Genomic DNA, 15,019 nt, shown 5'->3' on the forward strand with positions numbered 1-15,019 from the left:
TGACATTAACAAAGGAAGAGTAACAAACCTAAATTTAAGGAAAGTAAAAAGAACACTAACAGCATCAGTTAAGGGTTGGGGTGTCCACTCATGGCTGTGCTCTAAGTCCCGTGCACCTTGTCAGAGTCTCCCCCCCACTAGACCTCACCGAGTGATCTCTGGAAAATGAGGGAGCAGTGGACCAGATGGGCTCTAGGGGCCCTCTTGGATCTGATACTCTGTGAGTGGATGAAACAACTTGATGTCCACCACAGGACTCTGGGAGTTGAGCAGTGCTGACAAGTCAGATGGTGCCAAAAGACCATCCATGTGGAGATCATCAGTATAGTAGTGGATGGGCCAAGAAGTAACAGTATATATCCCCAATTTGCATAATAGTGAGAAAGGAGAACAGGAGGCATTGGAACCACTGAGAGCGCATTGCCACTTTGGAATGTTTTATTCACTGTGGAATGTGCTTTCTCCTCCTTGTTCAAAATAGCTATCAGAATGCCTAATTGAAAGATTTTTCTAAGCCCAGTCATGAACATATTTAAAATCCCAGAAGCTAAATTTGGAGGGGGATGGGGGGAATGTGTTTTAAGTAAGCTCTTTGCCTAACATGGGGCTTGAACTCACAACCCTGAGATCAGGAGTCTCATGTTCTATTGACTGAACCAGCCAGGCTCTCCCCTCCAAAAAAATTTTTTTAATTAGAAATCCAACAAAGGAGCAGGTAAAGCATCTCTGGACAAAAGGGTCACAGCATCAAGCACCAAATGTTGACACTCATAAATGGAAACCAAGAGGAATCAACACAACCCCCAGCTCCCATAGATAGGTACATAGACCCTAAAATAAAGGTCAGAGATCATAAAGAATAAGAAGGAGGCCATTCATCCTTCATGAAGGTATTAAAAATGACACAGTAGAGTAGACCTAGAGATGGTCATTTTATTATGGACCTCTGGCTATGATAAAAGTCAGTGTAACAAGTGGAAAAATGAAGAATGCTGCTTTATTTACAAAGGATAAAATCTTCAAAAATTGAATTGAACTTCAGTTTCTTCATCTGTAAATTAGGAATAAGGATACTCCCTGTTTCATGGTAATAGAGCTTTTTAGTTGAATTAAGTTTTAGGAAGCATCTCCCTGAAATACAGAGTATGCTATTTGATGTGATACATGTATAACATCATGATAAAATCCAAGGGTGAAGGGATAAATGATATAGGGGCCCCATTTCCATGAGGACAATGATCAACCCTAAAATTACAGAGACTTAATTAAGGTAATATAATTAAGTGCCTGCAGTCTTTCTTCAGGGGACCATAAAATGCTCCCTGTATAAACTTTCTCAATATGATTCCTAAGGCATCTTTGGAATTAGAAGAGAAATAGAAAAGGTATTGTAGTTCTTCATGAATAAGTTAAATCTAGTCTAGCTTAAAGGTTAGACAGACGCCCTCTCACCACCTCTATTTCCAACCAGTTTCTGTTTTAAACACCATGATGAAGATGGGAAACCCACTGGGGCTCATGAGCCTCCAGGATCATCAAGCTCAATGCCAAATGCAAATACACTGAGTCCCAGTGGAACTACATTTACTGAGTTCCAAGCTGCACGTCAGGCCCAAAGCTGAACTCAAGCAGAGCATGGTATCCACACCTGTGCTCACCAACTTTAGAGAAGTCAGATATACAATTAAGGAAAATTCAGTAAGGAATATTCTAGAACAATTCCATCTGAAGCAGTCAGAGACAGGGTTACAGAAGGGGTGCCATTTGGGTTATCAAGCAGAGAAGGGAGTAAGAACATCTCAAACAAAAGGAATATCTTGAGCAAAGGCTCAGAGGGGTAAAGGAGCATGGGAACCTGTTCAGTTTCTTGCTTGAAAAAACAGTGAGTCGTCTGGAGGCAAAGACTGTGGAGGATGCAACTAGAGATGTTGGCAAGATCCAAGTCATAAAGGGCCACCCTGTGTGCCAAGGCAAGGAGCTTGGCCTTTGTCCAATAGCCATGGGGAGCCATTGAGAGCTTTCAGACATGGGCTTTAACAGAGCTCCTTCTGGGATACTGTAAAGGCAGATTGTTGGGGGAGATACTAAAGGCAAGGAGGCAAGTTAGGAGGAGTTTTATTGCTATTTTTGTGTGGAACATCTGTTCTGAAAGCAACAATAGAGGACTAAGTCATGTGGCTTAATAACTTTCCACGTGGGCTACTGTGAGGGCTGTTTAGCACCAGATGAGCAGACACATATTGAAGAGTCAGGACACAGTAGCATGTGGGAGGCCAGCAGTACAGAATGGTGGTCTTAGAGGGAGAAATATCCAATAAAAAACCCAGTTCTACAACTTATCAGTTGTAAAACACTGGGAAACTCAGCAAACTTCATGGAGCCAAAGGTTCCTCATGTGTAAGACGGCAATCATAATACCAACCTGGCCAGTCGGTTGTGAGCTACATGCACACAAGGTCCCTGGCAGAGCATCAGGCACAGAGCAGGTCTTCTGTAAGTAGTGGCTGCCATTATTACAGTGGAAAAGCCTTTGGCCAAGATTATTCTCAGAAAAGATCCATTCACCAAGACAGAGGCTTCTTCTGCTGAGCACCAGTAACCAAAGCAAACAGAGCAGTAGGGACGAACACAGAGTTCTTACCTACACAAGAGGCTCAGGTGTCCCTTTCAAAGGAAAGCAAAAACCAGCCTGAGTCTAACAAGCCCATACACACTGATCAGAGCTGCCTATTCTCAGCAGCCCTGGGCACATTCCCGTGTAACCTGGTTTGACAAGCTGTACTGGCCCAGTGCCCAGCTTGCAGTCAGAATCTACCAGGCCCAGGGATTATTCGATAATCTCTCTCTCTCTCTAAGAGGGTAGTTATGGTGCAGAATGGAGGCATCAATATTTGTTTTAAGCACATATGCATCATTCCTTGATTTCCTATCTCACCTAGAGGCTAAATTACTTCTTCTAGAGAGCAAAAGCACCACCTTCATGGCCCAAAGCTCTGAACATAGCTTCCACAATTAGCACAGCTAATTTACCATCCAGGAACAGTTTTGGTTCTAGAATTATGGCTCATGGTTGCAGATATTCTGATATTCCCAGTTCAGACAGTACTGAGATTCCTGCTCCAAACCTCTTGCTTGGAAAATAAGGGCATTCATGGATGAAGATATTGCTCATTGTCAATTATGATCTCTCCTATCCTTTGACTCTTGTCTTCTCACTTGCAAACACTCTGGAAACTTCGCATGCCCCCATTTCTGAACTGTCTCCTTCCATCTACCACTGTATGTTGCTCAAAGTACCCCACACCCACTACTGCATCTCACCTGGTAGTCACCCTTCAGCCTGTGGAAACGACTTTCTGCCTTCCCCATGAAACTGAAATTTTCTGGGCAAGTCACTAGTGACCTTTCCAAATCCAACAGGATCTCATTCTACTTGGCCCACTTCAGCATTCTCCACTGTAACCACTGGACACTTGTGAAAAGCTGTCCCTCTTTTGGCTACCTAGCACTCCTCCCACTCTCCTGCCCACCCCCACGCCACTCCCTCCATCCCACCACCCACCCCCCAGCTCACATTGGCTGACTCTTCTTCCTCTGCCCAACTCTGAGTGTGGGCTTTCTGGGTTTTTTCCCAGGGCCCCTTCTCTTTCCATATCCCCCTCCTCCTAGGAGATACCACAGCAGCCCACCCTAGTTCCAGATGCTTCCTACTTCCATAGAATACAGAATCTTCTTTGACTCTAGCACAATTCTCTCTCTCCTGAGTCAAAAACAGCAAAGCCAACCCCATCATGGAATCCCTGTAGGACGTGTTGTCCTACACTGGCCTCAAATATTGCTATCCAAATCGAAACTTCCCTCATCTGCTGATGCTTGTGGCCTTGTTGATGGCACCACCATCCTCTCCAGCCAAGATAGAAAGCTCAGGCACTCTTGACTTCTCGTTCTATTTTATTCCACTGTTACTGAGCTGCATTGGTCCTTTCCCTCCTTCCTGACTGCCCCAGCCCCTGGCCAAGAACTCTTGCCTGGGCTTTTGCCTTCACTTCATAACCAGTCTTCCTGCTTCCTTCTTCCTGTCCAGAGGTTCCTCCTCACTGCCATCTTTATAAAGCACAGAGAATATTACCTTCGGGGCAAAAACCCTCACTGCACCCACTGCCACACCATCTCCTTAGCATGGGACCCAACACTCCTCCACAACATAGTAAGAACATACATTTGGGGTTTCTCTCTCCTACTAGATCATAAATTCCTCAATGGCCACAACTGTTCCTTAGTGGCTGAGTGCCAAACAGCCTGAGCCACAGTAGATGCTCAATACACACTAGGAGAAATGAATGAATTGTCAAGCTGTCGGTATTCCCGGCTTATCTAGCCTTGCTCTCTAAAATCAAAATGTCCTTCTCTGATTATTTTAGGATTAAGAACTCCTTCCGAGAAGTTATGTAAAGTGTACCCAAGTATCCCAAATTTTTTAGGAGTGCTGAATGCCCTACCTTAACTTTCTATAGCATTGAGCTGCTTAGAATTGGTTATTTATCCATATCAGGAAAAAAGAAAAACTCTTCTCATTATGTATTGTGGAAAATAAAAATAATTTTCATGAAAAAAAATTTTTTTTTTTTACTTTAACTTGTTTTAACAGTCAGGGTCCAAACTGAAGAAATAAGAAATCACTCTACTTACTCTACACTCTACAGACAGAATCCAATTAAAGTAATTGATTCTTTAATAATCCAAATGATGGAGAAATTGAGACATTTAAGCAGATGAGGTGAGGTGAGCCAGGAAGCAAGAAGTTGCTACCACTTCCAGGCTAGACTAACAAAGGGGAACTGGGGCCAGTCACTTAGCAGAAGCTGGAGCCTTGGCAGGTGCAGATTTATCACGAAGCTAACGAGGCTTATGCTTTGGGACTTCTTGCCTTCCTGCATCCCTTCTAAGGCTCTAGATCTAATTTTGTATTCTTTTCCCTTAAAAGGGTCCCCCAAATTGTATAAACTTCAGTCTTCACAAAACCTAGATCCTCCACAAACCATGGGGGAAATATTACCACCACTAGAGATGCTGCCCAAGGCTCAGATGGGGAGAAACCCCCTAGATTTTCCTTTCTGTCCACTTTCCAATATCCTGCCAGTACTTCCCATTGGCCAAGCTCAGCCACAAGCCAACTTGCATGCAAGCCTGGGAAACACAGACTTTAGGGTCAGCCACCCTATAATATGGAGCAAAGCAGGGAAGGGCAAGGAGTAGATGTGAGAGCAAACAATCCAAGGATTGGCATTTCAGCCTCATTGAGGCTCCCTTTGGTACCCAGTATTAAGGCTGAATAAAGGCATACAGAATTGTAAGGGTGTTACCAAGAGAATGCTAAATGACTCTCTCCCAAAGTGTCCTACACGACAATGTATACACAACATACCTATATCTGCCTTCCAGCCCTGCAGACTCTGATTTTCAATCTTGCATCATCTTACTAGAAGTAGTCCGATTTCAGGAGGACAACTCACACTAACCAAGCTTATAGAAGCTTGAAGCATAAACCTAAAAACTAATATGCCTATATATAAGAATATCCCTGTAATGTGGAGCAGCAGCATGCTTGTATTGACAAAATTAGTTCAATTCTTTTGCTCACTATAGCACACAATTATTGACTATTAACACCCATGGCAGTTAAGCAATATGGATACAAATTAATAATACCCAGCCCCTCCCCATAGGGGCCTGGTGATGAATTTATGGTAACACCATAGACAAATATAGATTGAAAAGAAATTAAAATTCTTATTGAGCACAGACCCACAGCCAGTCTAGTTAACATGATTTGAACACATAATAACATGAGGCTCTGACAGATACAGATGTCAGTCTCTAACCATAGATACAGATCTGGCAGGGAGACTGTCCAGAGTTGTTTGTCAGAGCACAGACTCCTCTGGAGAGAGAGCCCGTTTCTATCCCTGACTCAGTTTTTCTATGTCCCACACTGACCACCGCCTCTTCTGAGGGGCACGTGAATGCAATATGCCATTCATTTGGTTATGATCAGGTTCAACAGACCTCAGAGACATTCACTCACACTGGGGCAGACTTCTGAACCATTCTTGCTCTTTGAGAATCTCATAAAAGCTTCAGACTCTCTCTGAAATCCATATACAGTAAAACCTTGGATTGCAAGTAACTCCTTCTGCGAGTGTTCCATAAGACAAGCAAATATATTTTAACTTGACAAATGAGCGTTGTCTTGCAATACAAGTAGTATGTGACAGAGGATGTCACATGATCACAACTGAGCCAATGGTTCTTGAAATTCGCTTTGATATACGAGTGCTTTGAATTACAAGCATTTTCCTGAACGAATTATGCTCGCAAACCAAGCTTTTACTGTACATACAAATTTTGTATATGCTTTCAGGGGGTTCTTTGACTGCATCACCTTCAGTTCTTTTTCCCTAGAGCAGGGCTTGTCAACCTCAGCAATACTAGCACTTTAGATTAAGTAAAGCTCTGTTTGGGGATCTGTCCTGTCCATTCTAGGATGCTTAGCAGTGTCCCCAGCCTCTACACACTATATGCAAGTAGCCTACACCCCACCAGTTGTGACAACCAAAAACGTCTCCAGACAGTGTTAAATGTTCCCTGGGGGGGGGGGGGGGTGTAGGGGGCAAAACTGTCCCAATTGAGAACTACTGCTCTAGAGAGACATTCACTGCCTCAGCTCTTACTCCATGAACAATGCATGGAGGGTCCAGCTCTAAGAGTAGCCAGCCCCCTGGCACCTGCTCTGTCTAGACTTTAGGCTATCAATCAGTTCAGCAGACAAGTTACTTTAGAAAGAAGAATGTTTAAAAGCTTCTGAATTCTGGTTCTACCAACGTATGTAAGTGTCTGCATGTGGATCAGGGTTGGGAGGGAACTTAAAAACATGCGGTCAGGTTATTTACCAGGATGGAGAGATTTTAAGCTTTTTTTGTTTGTTTATTTCCATTTGAGGGGAAAAGAAAAACCATCACTATTGATGTGCATGCGTTTACAAAACATTAGATGACTATATCCATTAGCCAATTAATCTAGAGTCCACCTGAAGCTGCTTGTGGTCTTTAGCCATCTGGAGAAGCTCCACATGTTTCTGGTATAGCTGGCATTATTGTCCCTTCTAAAGGATTAGAAACCTGCAGCCCATGCCAATTCTCAAGGCCACCTATAGCCCTTAAAAGATGGCAAAGAAGTCATCATTCCTCCCACCCCATCCCCAACTCAGACTGAGGATTTGGCGTGGGCCAGACACTATGATTTATGTACATCAAATCACTTAAACCTTACAACAAGCTAGAAAAGTAGGTACTGTTGTCCCCACTTTAGAAAAGGACTGAGCCTCAGACAGGTTTAGTAGGTTGCTTAGAGTCGCATAGCCAGTAAGTGGCAGAGCTGGAATTAAAACCTAGTTCCTCTGACACTAAAACCAATGTTCTTTTCCTGACATTGTCATGTGTCTGGTCCAGTTGCAGATTTTAGCTAAGATTATTTAAGACAGGAAGAAGCGGCCTTTGTGACATGTATGAAAATTAAGACAAACAGCTCAACTCTTTCACTTCAATGGGGAAATGCATCAAAAACAGATATTTGACATCAAATCAACATAACTCCTGATTGACATAATATTTTTGTAAATATCTGAACTCAGAGCATTGTTGGCTGTCATCTTCAGACTCCCAGTCTTCCCATAATACAGGCAGCTACATGCAGTGCTGAGCGAAGGCAGAAGCCCAAGAATTCCGACTTGGAGGGCTTTTCCTCTACCCCGATCTCCTCATCAACAACTACAAGTCGCTGACTCTGAGCAGGAAAACATTCATTAGCTTTTAGTTACCAATTCAAACCAGGGACCTCCTCATTCTGCCCACACAACTCCAGAGGAAGTCTGGGACAGGAAGAGAGAGACCAGATTGATGGGGCTAATCCAAAACACAAATAATGTATTTCGCCCAAATATGCTGAAAAAAACACTTGAAGCCAGGGTGTAATAATAGGTTTTCCTAGTAAGACTGCTTCCATAGAGAGTTACAAGTGCCCCTTGATTATACTTCTAAGAATATCGAGTCTGGATTTCTTCCTTCCTTTCCTTTTTCTCTTGCTTTCCTTCCTTCCTTCTTTCCTCCCCCAACAGTCACATCCTGACCTCCTCCTTTGCACTAGCCCCTATGCTGGGAACTGGGGGTACTGAGAGGAATAAAACTCACACCCTGTCTTATCTTAAAACCTAGTGGAAAAGACTGGCAAATATTCCCAAGGGAGTATGACAGGCACTGGGATGAAGAGAGTTGTGCTACTGCCCCTTCAAAAAGACAGAAACATTCAATACGGTGTGGGGAAATCATTTGTTTGTTTGAAACATTGGAGGTCAGCATCAAAAGAAGCATCTTGGAAGGTATGATATTTGTGCACAACACTGCAACTCTGGGCCTCAAAACTTGTTAGGAAAACATGCCTTTGATAGGATCCTTAAATATTCTATAGTACAAAAATCCTAATAAAAAAGAGATGAGAACAAAGCTATTTTCTTTTTCCTTTAGAGAGCAGAGTGGGAAAGTATGATAAAGACTATGGTTGATAAGTTATGCTGCTCTTATTCATTACGTTCATTAATATTTTATTGTTTTAATTTTCAAATTACTTTTGAATTCATTATCTTAATTTTGCCTTACAACAACCCTAAGAGACAGATCTTATTATTTCCATTGCACTGGTAAGAAAATGGAGGGTCAGAGAGGTTAAGTGGCTCTCTTAAGGGCTCGCAGGTAGCCGAAAGAAGAATGGTTCTCTCAAATTCACCTCTGTCAGCCCATGTCCTGTCCTCTAGACTGCAACGCCTCCATGCGTGCCATGAGTCCTGGGAAAGGAGTAATGTTATTCAACTACAGTCTCCTAGGCATCACACGTGGAGTGGAAGGTGTGTTCAAGAGGCTCTGGGGTGTTGAGAAGACAGTAAAGTGAGTTTTAATGGAAAAGATTGTTCTACTTATAGCGGCTCCAAAAAAAAAAAAAAAATGATTCACTCTTCAGGCCTGACATGTTTTGAGAGACAGACATGCCTGTAAATTTGGCCAGACTCGTGGGTGCCAGATGATAATTGACAAAGACCCTAGGGCTTGGCGATCAAGCCAGGACTTCCTCATGTTCTTCACTGGGCTCTCCAGGGGCCAAGTGCAGTGCACAATTAAGTCAGCTGGTTGCAGAGGGGAAGAGATGGGTCATTTTCTCTATGGAGACGTTTTCTTCTTGGCAAGATGCAGAATGACACACTTCAGGCAGCAGGAAGATCATTTCCATAAAAGCCAGCAGGGAGAGAGGGAAATCGCACAGTTACTGAAAGACAAACAAAGCCCAAATACCATAAACAGAGTATGGAGTTCCCAACCAGAGGCACAATTATCTCTTACCTCAAACTTGGACAGAGCTCAAGTGAGCATTATAAGAGATTTTCTCATGCACATGAGTAATTGCCCCACTCATTAAAATGTTATAGATGAGCCTCACTTGGAAAGCAACAAAGTGTGAATTCCAGTGGAGGACCTGGAGGAGCTTTAAAAGGGCCCAAGGAAGTCCTAGCAGAAAGTTTCAAGACAGCCCAACAATCTTCTCGGAGACAATACTGTGACCACAGTGAGAAGAAAGATACAAGGAAGAACAGGTATCATTCATATGAACATCAATAGATGCCTGCCGTTTTACTACCTTCTATTTAATGAAAACACAAATTCATAAGTAAACATGAGATTATTTATGTCCATTGCAATGAAGGAAAATGCACTTATCAGTTTTACTCAGTGTTTATTTAATCACTTGGGACTCTTCTTGGACCAAAGTCGATACCTGTTAGAAAGAACTGATTGGATGGATAACAATGTAATTTAAGGAAAATGCAATTCACATGGGATTTAATGGCATGTCAGAAGACCACATTGATATCCTTAACCCACAAGATTTGGGGTACCATCTTCTCATCATAGATGTCTTCATGATATTTCAAGGCTGCTAGCCACCCAAGAAGTGCACAGACATGAATTTCAGTCTTAGAAGGTCTACTGCAATAGCTCAATAGATATCATTAGCTGATCCTGGAATTTTAAATAACCAGATTTGAATCTTTAACTCTACATATCATCCTGTAAACACTGTGACTTTGTTGATGATAGTAACACTCACCAAGATAAAGAGTAAAAAGGAGAGAGGGAAACAAAAATTAATGAGTTTAATATAAGACCTGCTGAACCTGAGACACCTACAAGACATTTCCAGGTGGGAGGCATCCCAATCCCATAGACAACTGATTACCAACATTTTAAACAGTAGAAACACAAAGAACACAGTCAAAAATTAGAGATGATAAACTTCTCTCTGCTTTCATGTGTGAATGTGCTACTTGATTCCTGCTTCCTTGCTGTTATATGTGCCATTTGTCATCAGATGTAGTAAGTTTACTCCTTTGGATTGCAGCACAAAGACTTCTGAGTTGGAGCAAGCGTCCTCCCTGGAAAATTTTAGGCATGTGACACAGACTCACCTTGTCCTTAAAGGGCTAAACAAAGTAAATATTATAAAAAGGTAACACATCTCCATGGGATTTGGTAGGATTAGGGACATCCATTCAGTTACTTTGTATAAAGGACCAATGACCTTTATCAACCATGACAACTCACCTGAATATATACCAAGTATACCAGGACAACCCTGAAAATACAACAGAATGCCCACAAGGGATGAATATCTTTCCAGATCACAGATAGTTCTATTTTGCTTTTTATGATGTTTCTTCTGATTATAAAGTAATATATGTCCATTGTGTCATGTTTGGCAAATGTAAAAAGAACAAGAAAACAAAAATCACCTTCAACCATACCAGAGATAACCACTTTTAATAATTGGCTGTATTTCCTCCTTGTTGATTTCTACTCATTATAAACATATGTACTTGGGGGTATATAACACCATTCTGTACATAACATGTTATACCATTTTTTCTTCTTAGCATTATATATTGAATATTATCCCACGCTAGTAAATATTTTAATAACATGATTTTTATTGGCTAAATAACACCTTATTATGATAGGAGTATATCATAACTAATGTAACCGACTTTTCAGGAATGAAAATTTGGTTTGTTTCCAGTTTTTTGTTGGTATAAATAACAAAACTTTAAAAATCCTCCTACTTAAATATGGTTATGCTCCTGTATTGGTTGGATTCAGACATGATGGCAGATGCAAAAGGAGTTTTATCAAAAGAATATTTATAAAGTCGTTGGTGGGTTTAAGGGAAACCAACAAAGATGGTGAGGCAAAAAGGCACAGAGCCAAGACACAATGGGGAAGCCACCACTAGACAGGCTTAAATAAGCAAAGAGGGGAGAGGGGGTTCTGGAGCTACTAGAACCCAGTTAGGTCTGCAGCAGAATGAAGAGCCACAGGACAGGGGATGTTGCCTTGGGTGAGGAAGGCAGCCACTCCCAAACCATGTCCCAGGAGGGAGGGAACATGGAGGGTAGCCTACTACCCTCTTTCCACTTGCTCTCTGACTGCCTTGGCTTCCCAACAGCAGAATCCAGCAAGCAGACAAAGGGCTAAGGAGCTGAGTTGATGTCATCCATTGAGTTCAACCTCCCTGGGCAGAGAGCAGGGTGAGAAAGGTGTTGGACGTAATCAGAAAGACAAACAGAGAATATCCAGCTAAACATTTTTGCTTATCCCTTTCTAAGTTAGAGACATGAGTCCTATGAAGGTTTAAAATAGAGGCTATGTGGCCAGTACCTCTGAAGTTTCACTCTCTGAGTTCCAGATGGCTACAGAGCAGCCCAGCTTGTCTATGTTTGTGCCAAGTCTAGGACTGGGTCAACCCCTCCTCCAAACTTTATTCTGCTGCATCCTCTGAGGAGCATTTTTTTGTGTGTGCAAAAAGGTGGTTTTATTGAAGCAGGGGGATGGGATCGTGGGCAGGGAGAGCAACCTCGGAACCATGAGGAGAGACTATATACTGTGGAGTTGGGGGAGGTAAAGTCCAGGGGAAGTTTCCAGTGAGTTAGTTAGTTGGTTAGTTTGTTATGTATTTTTAATTTTACTTTTTTTTTTAACTTACATCCAAATTAGTTAGCATATAGTGCAACAATGATTTCAGGAGTAGATTCCTTAGTGCCCTTACCTCTGAGGAGCCTTCTACTCCTTGGTCCCTGAGCCAGAATTTACTGGGACAGCCAGTATAGTAGCACATTCAGGAAGTTCTGGAATTAAGCTTGCTGCCTACGTCATTTATACAATGCATCTACGGGTGATCCCTATCATAATTACACAATTATTACACAAGTAATAAGTTGATATGACTGAGATTCTTGTCTGGGTCCCAATTTTTAGTTAATATTCTGTTATAGAGTGGAGCCCTTCTCTTAACACTGGCTACGGGGCTCTGGAAAATAGTGTGGAAGTTCCTCAAAAAATTAAAAATGGAACTACCCTATGACCCAGCAATAGCATTGCTAGGAATTTACCTAAGGAATACAGGAGTGCTGGTGCATAGGTGCACATGTACCCCAATGTTTCAGCAGCATTTTCAACAATAGCCAAATTATGGAAAGAACCTAAATGTCCATCAACTGACGAATGGGTAAAGAAGATGTGGTTTATATATACAATGGAATACTACTTGGCAATGACAAAGAATAAAATCTGGCATTGGCAGCAACGTGATGGAACTGGAGGGTATTATGCTAAATGAAATAAGTCAGTCAGAGAAAGACAGATACCATATGTTTTTACTCTTATGTGGATCCTGAGTAACTTAACAGAAGACCATGGGGGAGGGGAAGGGAAAAAAAGTTACAAACAGAGAAGGAGGGAGGCAAACCATAAAAGATTCTTGAATACGGAGAACAAACTGAGGGTTGATGGGGGCGGGGCAGAGAGGGGAAAGTGGGTGATGGGCATTTAGGAGGGCACTTGTTGGGATGAGCACTGGGTGTTATATGGAAACCAATTTGACAATAAATTATATTAAAAATTTTTGGAATAAAGAAAAAACAAAACACTGGCTACTGGTCTGTGGCCTTGACGTTCTGCCTAATTTTGGCCAGCATCATCTTCCTGGAGGCTGGTGCCTGCTTCCTTTCTAAGCAGTTGGCTGATGTCCTGTCCCAAAATCAACAGACCATCTATAACCATAGCTGTGCCCATGAACTGAGTAAAATCACTACTTGCTACAAATACTTGCTGTCACGCTCTGCTGTCAGATTGAATACCTTTGGCTGTAAGTTTAGCCCAGATGGAAGCAAGTTTAAATTATTTTTAGGTAATGTGTTTGGGGTCAGTCCTACAGTCTGGTTATGATTCTAGACATAGCTCAACAGAGCCTGAATCTTCTTCCCACTGAGGTCCCATTATGTCTTGTAGTTGATTGTGCAATAACTGGTTAAACCCTAAGGTTTACTGTGAGAAAAGACAGTAAAAATCCAGGTTTTGGCTGCTGACTTTTGGTAATGACATCACCTCCCTTATATGGCCTCTAACCCTCAGGTTCAGCAAATGGGGTTTGAAGGTTCTGCTTTAGGACCTGGCAAGTAATTTGGAAAACTATCTTCCCCAATGCAGAAAAATACTTCATTTTTCTTGTCTGATCTACAGCAATGAACTCTTTTCCTGGTTCCTTGGCCATGAAATATGCCTCCTATATTATTATAGGAAGATTTGCCTCCTTGGGGTCTACATCCTGATTGCCTTTGAAGTCAGCAACATCAGAAGTTAATTCCAAGCAGGTCTTCTAGGTCCTGTGCAAGGTTTTGTACTTTATAAATTGCATTAGAGGTTAGTTTAAGCTCTTGCAGCCCAACAGACATTGTACTGTGTGCCTCTATTTCTTTGTCTCTTTATTTCCAACAGTACACGTTCAAGTCCTGTCTTTGTTTTGTCAGGTGGGTCCCATTAAAATCTTGTATTAAACTTTGCCTCTTTTGAAGTCCCAGACCTCATCCATCTGTTTTGTTTTTTTTAATGATTTTGTTTAGAATTTTTTCAAAGTTAATGGAAATGTTTGAGGGATGGAAAGTCTGGTTAATTGATCTTTCAGTTAACTGAAGGTTATTGTCAACCAATATTTTTAGATTTTTGTGTTTCATTTCATCTCACTTCAAATATTGCTCCTGTTTGTTTCAGCTACCCATCCTCCACTGACCAAATTCCCAAATTTCTCTCTTTCTTAAATCCTATTTTGGGGCACCTGGGTGGCTCAGTCGGTTGGGTGTCCGACTTTGGCTCGGGTCATGATCTCATGGTTCATGAGTTCAAGCCCTGCGTCAGGCTCTGTGCCGACAGCTCAGAGCCTGGAGCCTGCTTCAGATTCTGTGTCTCCCTCTCTTTCTGCCCTTCCCCCACTCACAGTCTGTCTGTCTCTCTCTCTCTGTCAAAAATAAATAAACATTTTAAAAAATCCTGTTTTGGTCCCTTCTGCTCCCAAAATTGGGATTAAATTCCCAGAAATTAGGCTCCATGGGGACTGGCTGAGGAAAGTAAACTATAGAAGAGATGCAAACAAGGGAGGGCCCCAGAAAGAATATATGCCCAAACTTGTGAATCAAACCTGATAATCATAGACCATATATAAGCATCAAATCTAAAATTGTATGGCTAAGATTATAAAGAAATAGAAAGAGGGGCGCCTGGGTGGCGCAGTCGGTTAAGCGTCCGACTTCAGCCAGGTCACGATCTTGCGGTCCGTGAGTTCGAGCCCCGCGTCAGGCTCTGGGCTGATGGCTCAGAGCCTGGAGCCTGTTTCCGATTCTGTGTCTCCCTCTCTCTCTGCCCCTCCCCGGTTCATGCTTTGTCTCGCTCTGTCCCAAAAATAAATAAACGTTGAAAAAAAAAAAATTAAAAAAAAAAAAAAAGAAATAGAAAGAGTTTAAGGCCAAAGACAATGGATCATAGAGTAAGCAAATGGAAATGACAGCAAAAAGGACTCCAAAATATCGATC

The 15,019-nt window shown here is 42.0% G+C and overlaps 1 non-coding gene across 1 annotated transcript; it reads right to left on the minus strand.

Annotated features, from left to right (window-relative positions):
- Positions 1 to 593: 593 nt before the first annotated feature.
- TRNAR-CCU lies at positions 594 to 666 on the minus strand. Its single transcript has one exon. It is a non-coding gene; the product is annotated as a tRNA-Arg (tRNA).
- Positions 667 to 15,019: the final 14,353 nt, after the last annotated feature.

The sequence above is a fragment of the Leopardus geoffroyi genome, chromosome D4 (genome assembly GCF_018350155.1).
Source record: "Leopardus geoffroyi isolate Oge1 chromosome D4, O.geoffroyi_Oge1_pat1.0, whole genome shotgun sequence".
Taxonomy (NCBI): domain Eukaryota; kingdom Metazoa; phylum Chordata; class Mammalia; order Carnivora; family Felidae; genus Leopardus; species Leopardus geoffroyi.